The following is a 12,279-nucleotide window of genomic DNA, read 5'->3' on the forward strand; positions in this document are numbered from 1 at the left end:
CGGGATTCCTGGCAAATGTTGCAGGAACTTACCCATCTGACAACGTCCTCGCCGAGGCCTGGCCACCATACGTAGCTGCGTGCTAATGCCTTCATTCTCACGATGCCAGGGTGTCCCTCGTGCAACGCCTCCAGGACTCGGGTGCGCAGTAAGGTCGGGATGACCACTCGAGTGCCCCACAGTAGACAGCCCTGCAAACTGGACAATTCCTGCATGCGGGTCTTGAAAGGTGAGAATTTGTTTTCAACATTGCCACCTGGCCACCCCCTCCTCACCCAGTCGAGCACCTGGGTGAGCGTTTTGTCTGCCTTGGTTTTAGCAGCAATGTCAAGGGCAGTGATGGGGAGGTCTAATTGGGTTACCTCGAAAATAGCGTGGACCGGAGCAGGGTCTTCAGCCGGAGCCGGCAAGGGACAGCGGCTGAGAACATCAGCGTGGGACAATGTTTTACCTGGCTGGTGTATGAGTCTGTAGGAGTAGGCTGCTAGGAAGAGGGTCCATCTCGTCATCCTAGGAGAAAGGACTTGAGGGGTCTGTTTGTCCCCAGCTAGTAGACCCAGGAGGGGCTTGTGGTCTGTGACCAGCTCGAAAAAATGGCCAAAGAGAAATTCGTGAAATTTTTTCACTGCTGCAACAGCCGCTAGAGCTTCCTTATCAATCTGGCTGTAATTGCGCTCTGTTGCAGAGAGCGTCCTGGAGAAAAAGGCAATGGGAGCCTCGGTGCCATTGGGAAGCCTGTGGCTTAATACTGCCCCAATTCCAAAAGGGGATGCGTCTGCTGCCAGCACTAAAGGAAGGTTGGGGTCGAATTGAATAAGTACCGCCTCTGACGTGAGTAGTGATTTCACGGCGTGAAAAGCATGGTCTTCTTTGTGCCCCCAGTGCCAAGGTGACTTTTTATCCAGTAACCTGTGTAGGGGTTCAGCTACTGATGCTTTATGGGGCAAGAAAGACGCGTAAAAGTTCAATAGCCCCAAGAAGGCCTGTAGTTCAGTTTTGGAGGTTGGAGTGGGTGCCTCGTGAATTGCCTTAACCTTGGACTCCAGGGGGTGAATGCCTGAGGCATCAATTTTATAACCCAGAAAGTCCACCTGTCTAGTGGCAATGGCGCATTTTTCTTTTTTTCAATTTGAGGCCAAGCTGTCTGAACCTCTCTAACACTGCTCGAACTCTCTGGAAGAGTTGGGGTCTGTCCCTGGCCGAGACTAAGATGTCGTCGAAGTAGGGTACTACACCAGGAGGCCCTGTAAAATCCGCTCCATGAGGGATTGAAAGATACCTGGGGCAACACTTACGCCAAATTGGAGACGCTTGCATCGGAAAGCACCCCTGTGAGTGACAATGGTCTGGAGTTCCGCTGTTTGGTTGTCAACAGGGAACTGTTGATACGCTTGAGACATGTCCAATTTGGCAAAAATGCTGCCAGGTTCAAAAGTGTGTAATAAATGCTGAATGACGGGCACTGGGTAAGCGCTAACTTGTAGAAACTTATTGATTGTGGTCTTGTAGTCCGAGCAAATTCTCAGGCTACCGTCTTTTTTGAGGGGTGTGACAATGGGCGTCTCCCATTTGGCGAAATCTGTTGGCTCAATGACCCCTTGTTTTAATAGTTTATCCAATTCAGCATCTAGTTTTGGCCGAATAGCGAATGGGACCCTACGCGGTTTTAGCCTGATTGGGACTGCCTGGGGGTCGACTGAGAACAATATTGGGGTACCGTTATAACACCCCAGCTCATCGCTGAATACATCTGAGTAATCAGCGAATAAGGAGTCAGTGTCTGAGGTTGAGACAGCATGGACTCCTGTTAGCCCTAGGCCGAGATGGGGAAACCAATCGAGCCCCAATAAGGTAGGGAGATTGTCGTTAACTACCACTAGAGGTAGGTGACCTTTAAAAGCTCTAAAATTGACAAGGAACTTGCCTCTGCCGATTACAGGAATGGTCTTCCCCTGGTAGTCCTTCAGGCTAAATTGGCACTTCTGGAGCCGGCTAGTGGACAGGCTGGGCTGGAGCCTCTTGAGGGTGTTCCACGAGATAATTGAGAGCGCTGACCCTGTGTCAACCTCCATGTGGCACGGTTTACCTTCTAAGGAAACGGAGAGAGAGATTTTACTGACAGTGTGGCAAGTGTGCTTGGCACGGTGGTGCGTGCGACAGTTCAATACTTGCCTCTGCGGCCCCGAGTGTGAGACGGGGGGGTGCCTTTGTGTTGAGCTTTGAGGGGCTTGGCAGACTCTCGCGATGTGCCCCCTTTTATGGCAGTTATTGCAGGTGGCTCCTTTAAACTTGCAGGTGGCCCTCAGATGAGATCCACCACAGGCTAGGCACAGGGTGATGTGCTTGGGTGGACCGATGTTTTCTTGTTTGGCTCCTACCTGCGGCCGTCTGTCGTTGGAGAGGCGGTGGATGTCGTTTTCATCACTCAGGGATTCCTCTGCTACCACCTCCTCGGAGTGGACTGGAATTGATGTCAGCTTGGCAGTCGGGCCATGGATTTCGGTGGCTGAGTGCGCTGCCAGTTCTGCTGCTAAGGCCTCCTCGACTGCTTGTGCGAGATTGAGGTCTTTTTCGCGAGGAGGCGCCTTTGAAGGTGTAGGTCCTTGACCCCGCAGACTAGTTGATCGAGGAGCATGTCCTCCAGGTAGGTTCCAAACCCACAATGCAATGCTGCTGTTCTGAGGGCGACCATGTACTGATTAATGGTTTCCTTCTCCGCTTGCTTCCTCATACGGAAGGTGAATCTCCTGGCAATCTGTGAGGGCCTGGGAGAATAGTGGTTAGTGAGGATTTCAAGTAGCTCTGACCAAGGAACGTTTTTCAACTCACGTGGAGCCACGAGGGCTGTGGCAGTATCGAAGACGATGGCTCCACAGTAGATCAGGAAATACGATTTTTTCCGATGCTCTCCAGCATCAGCCAGCCCAATTGCATCGATATAATGGGTAAAACGGTTCTTGTATGATTCCAACTTCTCCTCATCCGGTTTGAACGCTGGGAAGACTGGATTGGAATTCATGGTGCTGGGGCCGGTAGAACAACCTGTGGACAAAATCTCTCTGGGGCAGCAGAAAAATGTTCTAGTGCCTGTGGCAGGCAAGTGATTTCAGCTCTGGAGAGGCTTTTCGCAATCCTCTCTTTCTCTCTGGGTTAGCCACGTTTGGCCGTCAGCCGTTGGCGGCGTTTGAATTCGCGCCTGTGTGGGCGTCAGTGACTTGACTACAGCTCTGTGCTGTGCCTTTTAGGTTTGAAATTCAAATGACAGCCGTTTGAATTTCGCGCCTAAACAATGAGCGGCCGCGGCTCGCAGCGCTTCACTTTCCCTGTAGCTGGGCTAACAAGCGGCTACAGACGCTTCTAACTTTCGATCTGACCGCTCTCTCTGGCTGCGGATCAGTGTTCGCTTCTATTGCTTGCTGGCCGCTTTCTCCGTCAGCGGACCAGCGTTTGCTCTTTTTGTTTGCTCTTTTTGCTTGCTGACCGCTCTCTCTGGCTGCGGATCAGCGTTGCTCTTATCGCCGGCCGATCGCTCTCTCTGGCTGCGGATCGGCGGCTAGTGACTCAGCGGTTGCATGGTGCTTCTGGTAGCCATCCCACCTTCGTCGCCAGTGTTAAGTTTGGGAAAAGAGAGGCTGAACCAGAGCATGAGTGCAACAATACTTTATTATAACAATAAAGGGCTGACCGTGCTTGCCACGCCTGGAACTGGCTCGCAGCGATCAGCAACAGGTTGGACCCCACAGCCTGCTTTTATAGCTGGCTGCTGGGGAGAACCAACCAATGGGTGAAGGGGAGAACGCCCCCGCAAAGTGAATGGACCTGAGTGAGAACTCCTAGAGTCCTCAGGACATAACAACCTCCCTTAGTTCAATTCCAAGCTTGAGGTGTGCAGGGAAATCTTGTAGCGTTCTGAAGTTCTTGAGATGATGAACGCTACAAATTAACATTGTCAACAGCATATAAAGATTTTCACTATATAATGTATTATAGATTGCATTTAGCGCCAGCAAGATTGGCAAAAATGTACCCAAATACAAAATCAGAGTGCTGGAAATGCAAACGGAAATAGGGAACTTTTTTTTTTCCATATCTGGTGGCAATGCCCCCAAACCCAGAAAATATTGGATAAAAGTACCAAGATGGCTGCAGGAGATAATGGAACATGAAATAGAATTTAAACCTGAACTATTTCTACAGGGGATAATTAAAGGGAAATGTAGCAAACAAATCCAATACATTCATATTGCACATAATAACAGCAGCGAGGATAGTTTTTGCGCAGGTTGGAAACTAGAAAATACACACCGTCCGAAGAGGTATTAATACAAAAAATATTAGAATGTGCCGAGATGGACAAATTTACAATAGAACTAAAAGGCAAGGAGGATTCAGAATACTACACGGTTTGGGATAGATGGTATAAGGAGAGAGAACATAGGAGTAAGGATTAATGTATAGAAATAAATGTAAATATATGTAATATTGGTGACACAATACTGTTAACAATGTAAATAGAGAAGTGTAATTTTGAGAAAGAAAGAAAGAAAGAAAGAAAGAAAGAAAGAAAGAAAGAAAGAAAGAAAGAAAGAAAGAAAGAAAGAAAGAAAGAAAGAAAGCTGGTCTATCATCTTCTTAGGCTGACTCGGCAAATCCCAAGAATTTAGCTGTGTAGAACGTCTTGGTTGACATATAACCTGGTTGAAATGGCTGAAATGAAAGAGAAGCACTTTGATTCAAAAGGAAACTCAGGCCTGTGCTTATCATTTCCACATCTCTTTAAAAGAGGGGAAAGAAGAAAAAAAAACCCTTCTCTTAGAATTGATGACTAAGAATTCTCCATTGTCTCAGGCAATTATTTTGAGCAATGAGGAAATAGAGGAGGATTTGGCTTCTTCTTTTTCTTTCATTCTCTTTTATTTTATTTTTTATTTTTTGGTCTTGAGGCCTTTTTTATTCTCTGTAAAACAACCTCAAGGCAGATCTGGCCTGCTCTTGTTATAGGGAGGTGGGATGGAAAAAACTGGATTTTTTTTTTCCCTCTGAGCAAAACCAGAGTCAGGGAGTCCTAGCAAAAGACTTTTCGGAAGCAGAATGACCTTCTCACCTCCAGCTCTAGCTAATGTACGAATGATTGACGTCTATGGGAAGGTAATTCTGGGGCGAACCAGCATGGGAAGTTGGTTTTAGGCATCCAGTGCAGTGCCCTTCGGACAGGTTGGATGACATCTTCCATCCTCTCCAGGTCGCTTTTCTAGACAAGGCCAAGTTGAAGGAGCCTGCTAGAAAAACTGAGAGAGTGTGGGGAAATGTGGATTCTGCAAATACTCTGCAGGCTCTTGGCCAGAAGTCCTCTTGAAGGCTCTTGTGTAGCTGTTTGAGGACTTTCTGGGTCCACAAATCCAGAAGACACAGTCCTGGTGGGTGGGTGGGTCTTTGATGCATGGACGTGCATGTTGAGATGACCCAGGCTTGAAATTTTGGACCTGGACAACCTAGAATTACGCCGCCCACAGTCTGACCTACGCTTAGTACACAAAATTGTCTGCTACAACATCCTACCTGTCAACGACTACTTCAGCTTCAACCGCAGTAACAAACACAGGCAAACAATAGATACAAACTCAAGGTAAACCGCCCCAAACTTGATCGCAGAAAACACGACTTGAGCAACAGAGTGGTCAATGCCTGGAACTCACTCCGTGACTCTGTTGTCACATCCTCAAAACCCCCAAACTTTAACCTTAAACTGTCTACCGTGGCCCTCATCCCATTCCTCATTTTACGACCGCAATGGTGCCCAAAATTTCTGTCACCGAGCGGGATAGTTGTAATGTAAAATGGTCATTAAGTATATTGTAAGTCTATCTGTAATTTATAGAGATTTTTTGGTTGAAGTTAAATCTTGTCTCTTTAGGTATTAATGTTATGTTAGGCTGTTTCCAAGGCTTGGCATCTTACCTCCCTGAGAGGTAGAATTCATTCATATTTTGGAGAGGTTGTAAAAATTCCTCAAAGCATTGGTAACGAGGACCTGATCATGTATCTGGTTTTGATACGCTCCGCTAATATTGTCGGCTTAATTATTTATTTTATTTATTCATATCCTGCCTTTATTAGTTTAGTTTAGCTTACTTTATTGTCATTTCACATTGTACAATGAAATTAAATACCATCTTCAGTGTACTATACAGTAGAATTCAACAGAGTTACTGCCCTGGAAGCTGTTTTTCAGCCTATTTGTTCTTGTTTTTATATCCTGTACCGGCTGCCAGATGGTAATAGTTCAAAAAAGAAAAGAGGGTGTCCAGGTTGAGATGGATCTTTGAGAATGTTTTGAACTTTCTTAAGGCAGCAGGAGCTATGAAGCTCTTCCAAAGAGGGGAGAGGGCAGCCAATGATCCTCTGGGCAATGATATTAACCCTCTGGAGTGCTTTCCTGTCTGCCCCGGTGCAATCGGCAAACCAGACGCAGGTGCAGTAAGTTAAGATACTCTCTGTGGTGCAGCGGTAGAAGGTTACCAGCAGTTTTTCATTCAGTTGTTGATTCCTGAAAAGTCTCAAGTAGTATATAATCTCTGCTGGGCCCTTTTGACCAGGGCTGCAATGTGAGCACCCCAGGTCAGATCGTCTTTTAGGGTAACACCCAAAAACTTAAAACTGGCCACTTGCTCCACTCAGTCCCCATTGATAAGCAAGGGCCGGATGTCTGATCTGTTCCTTCTATAAGCTCCTTGGTCTTATTGGTGTTGAGGACCAAGTAATTGTCTCCACACCATGAAAGCAACCATTGGTCCACCTCATCTCAGTAGACAGATTCGTCCCCCCCGCCCCGGAGATGAGTCCCACCACTGTTGTATCATCTGCAAATTTAGCAATAGTATTACTAGCGTGAGTGGGAATGCAGTCATGCACATAAAGAGTGTAGAGTAAGGGACTCAACACGCAACCTTGTGGTGTACCAGTGTAAAAAATAAGGGCTGAAGAGGTATGATTATCTATTCTGACCCTCTGTGAGCGGCCAGACAGGAAATCCATAATCCAAAGGCAGATTGAATAAGAAAGACCAAGGTCCAGAAGTTTAGATACTCGTCTACGTGGAAAAATTGTGTTATTATTTTTCGGAGTGGTATGGTGGCCTAGAGGTGGAGCTCTCACCTCACAATCAGGAGGCTGTGAGTTCGATCCTAGGTAGAGACAGATATTTCTCTCTCAGGGCACAATGAGAATATATCGGCTGAACAAAACTCCGCATTGGCAACAGGAAAGGCATCCAGCCAGTAAATGCTCTGCTAGCTCCATTCAGTTGCTCAAACTCCACCCCACAAGGGATTATGGGGTCGTTAAAAGAGGATGATGATATCCCACCTTTATTATTTTTATAAACAACTTAAGGTGGCAAATATATCAAATATTATTTTCTCCTCCTGTTTCTGCATCAGAACGTCCCTGTGAGGTGGGTTGGGCTGAGAGACATGGTCTGGCTCAAAGTTACCCAGCTGGCCTTCATGCCTAAGGCAGGACTAGAACTCGCAGTCGCTTGGCCACTGGCCCAAAATCAGCCAGTTAAGGCGGAACCAGAATTCACTGTCTTCTGACAATTGGTTCAAGAGTCACCCAACTGGTTTTCATGCCTCAAAGGGGGTCCAGGTAAGATTTTCTGGTAGACTCCCATACAAATATTGATCAGGTCTGAGCCTACCCTACGTGCTGCCTAGGTCCAGATGACGTTCCCACAGATGCTGCCAGGCGATGAGATAAATCGTTTAAATGTGATTACAAAGCTGTTACGATTTAACTTTTTTTTTTCACTTAAACTTTTGCTCAAGAAATAGATTGTTTAACTTGGCACATTGAAGTCTTCATAGGAGTTTTTAATTGAGTGGCTTAATTTATTTCCAGGAAAAGAGGGGGTGGGGGTGGAGAGACACCTTTGCTAGGTGTTACTGAAATTAAAAAGTAGCAACTCTGTTTCTAGTTATAATTAGTTTCCTTAAATCAGAATAAAGAAGTGTGTGTGTTTAGATATAGAGATAGATAGATAGATAGATAGATAGATAGATAGATAGATAGAGAGAGACAGACAGAGAAACAGAGACAGAGAGACAGACAGACAGACAGACAGACAGAAAGAAAGACAGAAATGTAAAAAGAAACAAGGAACATTCTTTCACATGTGGTGGTCCTGCACTGAAGCCCAAAGATACTGGCATAGAATAAAAAAATGGTTAGGGGAAATAACGGCGGAGCAAATTGAATTAAAACCAGAATTCTTCCTATTGGGGATATTTAATAGATAAATTTCTAAAAATGTCAAATATATAATACTGCATATTCTCACTGCAGCCAGAATAACCTTTGCACAGTGTTGGAAACAAGCAGATATTCCAACAGAGGAAATGGTTATTCAGAAGATAACAGCCTGTGCAGAGATGGACAAGTTAACCTTAGCACTTAAGGAAAAAGAAACATCAGAATATTATAGAAGCTGGGAATGCTGGTATGACTGGATAGAACAAAAATAGAAAATATATTAGTAAATAACGTAAAATGTAAATCATAATTATATATTCGCAATAAGATGTATTTGTAAATATATCACCAATATTGATAACAAACAAGGAACCATAGACTGTTGATAGTAGAATTGTTAGTTTTCAATCATTTTCTTTTTTCCTATTTTTCTTCTTCTGTGTGTTGTGTATGTGTTTGTTTGATATTTTAGTTTTATAATCAATAAAGTTTGTTTTTTTAAAAAAATTAAAAAAAGAAAGATAGAAAAATAGACAGACAGATAGATAGAAAGATAGATACACATACACATACACAGGTATAGATAGATAGATGGATTGATAGACACAGATACAGATAGATAGATACACATAGATAGATAGATGATAGATAGATAGATAGATAGATAGATAGATAGATAGATAGATAGATAGATAGATAATAGACAGACAGCTAGAAATATAGACAGATACACATACACGTACAAAGATACAGATAGATAGATGATAAATGATAGATGATAGATATACAGATACACAGATAGAGATAGATAGATACAGAGAGAGGGGGAGAGAGAGAGAGAGGGAGAGAGATTTGTAAATATAGAAGTATAGAATCTTATTTGAAACTCCTAAGCCTGGTGAACCTACAAAATGAAACCAAAAATAAAATAAAATAATGGCAGGTCAGCTATCTTAAAATATTCATTTTAAAACCAAAAGAAAAACCTGTTGGACCTCCAGATTCCCCACGAGATTCCATCTCGTCCTACACCAAAGATGGTCAGGTCCCAAGCTGCTGAACTGGAACTGAAAGCAATAAAGGGGAACCCAGACTTCCCTGATCAGAGAGCCGATATTTTGTTTTTAGAGTCAAGGGGACGGGCCATTTGGAGATGCTTTGCCGAGTCTCTTTCTGCCTCTGTCTTCAGTGCTTGGCTGTGAGGGCCCCGTCCAAGGCCTTTGATGTGTTGGGCGTCTTCTCAGGAACGGGAGCAACCCATAATGTTCATGAATTTTGCTTGGCGTGGGGTTAATTCAGATGTTTTAGGTAAGGAAGATTTTGTTGTTGTTCTTTCTTCAGAAGTTTTGTTGTAGGAGATGGATTCTGGTTTTGGCAGCTGAGGAATTCTGGAGGCCTCCTATTAGGACATCATTCACAGTTTATCTATCTATTTATCTATCATCCATATCTACCTACCTATCATCTATCTCTCTATCTATCTATATCATATCTATCATCCATCTATCTATCTATCATCCATGTCTATCTATCTATCATCCGTCTATCTATCGTCCATCTATCTTTCATCCCTATCTAATCATCCCTATCATCCATATCTATCATCCACATCTGTCTATCTATCTAGTTATCAATTATCTATTTTTCTATCTATATTTCTATCATCATTCATATATGTGTGTTTGTGCGCACACACACATACACATGTATATGTGCTTGTGTGCGTCTGCCTGCCTGCCTGCCTATCATCCATATATTTACCTGTCATCTATATCTATCTTGCTGTCTGTCTGTATCTGTCAATCTATCTATCTGTCATATCATACCATATCATGTCCTATCATCTATCATCTATCGATCACTTTTTATCTATCTTTCTATCATCTAGCTATCTGTCTGTCTACCTACCATCTATCTCTCACCTTTGTTATTTTTGCAAATAACTCAAGGTGGCAAACATATCCAACATCCTTTCCTCCTTCCATTTTCCCCACAACAACTCCATGAGGTGGGTTGGGCTCAGAGAGAGGGATTAAGCCAAAATCACCCAACTGCCTTTTCATGCCTAACACGGGACTAGAACTCACTATCTTCTCGTGATTGACCCAAAGTCACCCAACCGGCTTTCATGGCTAACGCAGGACTAGAACTCATGACCTCCTGCTTTCGATCCCCGGACTTTAACCACCAGGCCCAATTGTCTTTCTTTGTTCTTTGGCAGCCTAGAGAAAAAAAAGCCACAGGCTTACCTTGGTTCAAATTACGCCAGCAAAATATTAATTATTCTGCTCAGTAAACAACTTCCTTCTCCATTTCCACTAGCCTCAAACGAACAATTATCTCGAATTATTATTGCTTTGCAGGGCACAATGTTTGGGAGGTTGTAAATCTATGAAACGTCCGGTGTGTGTCATTTTCTGCTCCAGTGACTTAAGAATACCTAATTAACTGGGATAATTCCACACATCCTCCTATTTGTTGTGATATATCCGAGAAGAAGATGATGAAGTTTAATTCTTAGCAGTCAGGTTGTCCCCTGTTTTTTTTTCTGGATTTATCCCATGGAAATGAACAGAAGCTCTTAATTCTCAAGAAAAATAAAACACGTTTATTTTTTGTATAAATATTTCACTTCTAAACTGAGATTGTTGATTGGGGTAGGAGCAACCTGGCTTTTTAAATAAGCCCATTTGCTCCAATGTCTGTTTTTTCCCCTCACCTTTCCCCAAATACCTACCTGGGTCGACTTACGGGTAGTCCTCAACTTACGATGGTTCATTTAGTGACTGTTCAAAGTTACAATGGCATCGGGGAAAAAGCGACTTATGACCATTTTTCACACTGATGAGACCATCCCCGTGGTCTGTACATTTATCTTTGGGTGTTTGACAATGGTGGCAAGAAAAGTGTGAAAATGGGGCAAAACTCCCTTAACCAAGTTCTCACTTAGCAACCTAAATTGTGGTTGTAAGTTGTTGGGTTTTTTTTATAAGTTTTTATATATATTTTTAACTTGAACGTATCCTCTTCCATTAATCAGTGTGTCATCTGGGTGCAAATGTTTGTTTGTTTATTTATTTATTTATTTATTTATTTATATTTTTGTCAAATGCTTACAATGTAATAGAAATAAGAGTAAACCTGAGTTTAAATACAAGAAATAGGAACTAATAATTGGGGATAATAGGACAGGGGCAGTAGGCACAATTGTGCACTTCTGCATGCCCCCTTACAGATCTCTTAGGAATGGGGTGAGGTCAACAGAGGTTAGTTTGAGGGTAAAAGAGTGGGGGTTTGAGCAGGTGACAACAGAATCAGGTAGTGTGTTCCAAGCGTTGACCATTCTGTTGCTGAAGTCGTACTTCCTGCAATCAAGTCTGGAGTGGTTTATATTAAGTTTATATCTGTTGTGCGATCTTGTGTTGTTGTGGTTAAAGCTGAAATATTCATTAACTGGTATGTTAATGAATGTCTCTGTATATATTACAATCCAAATTTACAATATTCATTACACTGATAATCATTCTCTAATCTTACAATATTAATAATCAATTAAAACTATTCATTTCTTCCTCTTAATATATCTTCTAATGAAAATATTGTCAGCACTCCAGAAAACCTCCATTCCAACAAATAACGCCGAGACAGGCATCTTCTCAAAAGTTCTTTTTTTATTGGATAGTAAATTGGCACAACTGGGGAATCCCGAATCTGAAAGTTCCAGGCTTCCTTGCAATAAGTGAGAAGTACAAATCCATCCCCTGCACCCATCATTGCATCACACGCCCCAATCCCCATCCGTCCCAAGTTAAGACTTCCTCTCACTTATGCACAAACTAACATGACCTTGAATTAGAAAAAGAATGTTATTAAGCCTAGCTACATACACTCCAAGCAATTCCTCCCTCCCATTTTCCCAGGCTCAAAATGCAGCAACATGGGAGCATTTGGTCTCAGTATGGCTTCCAAAGCTGACAGGCATCCCCCCTTGAAAAAAAATCATGTCCCAAAAAATACAATAAACAAAAC

At 43.2% G+C, this 12,279-nt stretch overlaps 1 protein-coding gene across 16 annotated transcripts in view; it reads left to right on the plus strand.

Annotated features, from left to right (window-relative positions):
- RBM47 (RNA binding motif protein 47) overlaps positions 1–12,279 on the plus strand; it is a 96,299-nt gene that overhangs the window by 22,124 nt on the left and 61,896 nt on the right. Inside the window, exon 1 of one of the 16 annotated variants that reach the window (XM_087936798.1) lies at positions 9,378–9,558. The exons of the other annotated variants lie outside the window; for them this stretch is intronic. The gene's annotated coding sequence lies outside the window, so the exon portion shown is untranslated. Of the gene's footprint in view, positions 1–9,377; positions 9,559–12,279 lie in introns of those variants that run through there. 16 annotated transcript variants of the gene reach the window in all.

Source organism: Pseudonaja textilis, chromosome 6 (assembly GCF_049901715.1).
Source record: "Pseudonaja textilis isolate UNSWEBS1 chromosome 6, rPseTex1.2, whole genome shotgun sequence".
NCBI classification, from domain to species: domain Eukaryota; kingdom Metazoa; phylum Chordata; class Lepidosauria; order Squamata; family Elapidae; genus Pseudonaja; species Pseudonaja textilis.